The sequence below is a fragment of the Sinocyclocheilus anshuiensis genome, unplaced genomic scaffold (assembly GCF_001515605.1).
Source record: "Sinocyclocheilus anshuiensis isolate Anshui unplaced genomic scaffold, SAMN03320099.WGS_v1.1 scaffold1576, whole genome shotgun sequence".
Taxonomy (NCBI): domain Eukaryota; kingdom Metazoa; phylum Chordata; class Actinopteri; order Cypriniformes; family Cyprinidae; genus Sinocyclocheilus; species Sinocyclocheilus anshuiensis.
The window spans coordinates 1,091,982-1,092,697 of NW_015557202.1; the positions used below are offsets into that span (position 1 = coordinate 1,091,982).

The 716-nt window shown below is 34.9% G+C and overlaps 1 protein-coding gene across 1 annotated transcript in view; it reads right to left on the minus strand.

Moving 5' to 3' along the window:
* The window catches only part of LOC107678919 (astrotactin-1-like), a gene marked incomplete at its 5' end in the record, with an annotated part of 189,441 nt that overhangs the window by 163,522 nt on the left and 25,203 nt on the right, over positions 1–716 (minus strand). The window lies entirely within an intron of this gene.

Here is a 716-nt window from a genome sequence, read left to right on the forward strand (position 1 = left end):
GTGTTCTGTTAATTCTGCTAAACTTTAATTACTAAAACTAAAATTAAAACTGAAACTAAACTGTATAAAAACTAAATAGGCTATAAATATGTTCACAAAATAAAAACTAAACTAAAATTAACAAAATTATTAATGAAACCAATAAAAGAAAATTGAAAGCGATATTAAAATAAAAACGAATTTAAAAATGCAAACCTATAATAACCCTGACACGAACATCTTTCAATGGTGCATTAGGAGGGGGATCCGCCAAATGAGGTTATCGGAAATCGGAGGTGCTGGACCCTGACCCAGCTTGATAAAATTACACCCTGACTACGAATAGGGATTTAGGCTGTACGAGCACGGCTTGAACAGATTTCTATGTCTCTTTTAGTGAAAATGTTCAACTACAGAGACTTGTGCTTTCTGTGTCCTGAACAACGTTTGTCGAGCTGCTTACCAGGAATTCTCCCAAATCTTCCCATGGCCACTTCAGGCCTGTACATAGCCTACACTTAATTTGCTTTTGCAGCTATAGCCTACTAGTGGTTATTTTTTATAAAAAAAATGTTTTTATGTTGCAGTAGGAAAAAATATATAATAATCATAAAACACGCCAGTGTCTGCTATATGTTAATGCAGTTGTACCAGTAAACAAAATCTCCAGTCTTTCACATGCATCTTAAAGATCGTGTTTAATTGTGAATGTGAAGTGGGGGCGGCACGGTAGGATT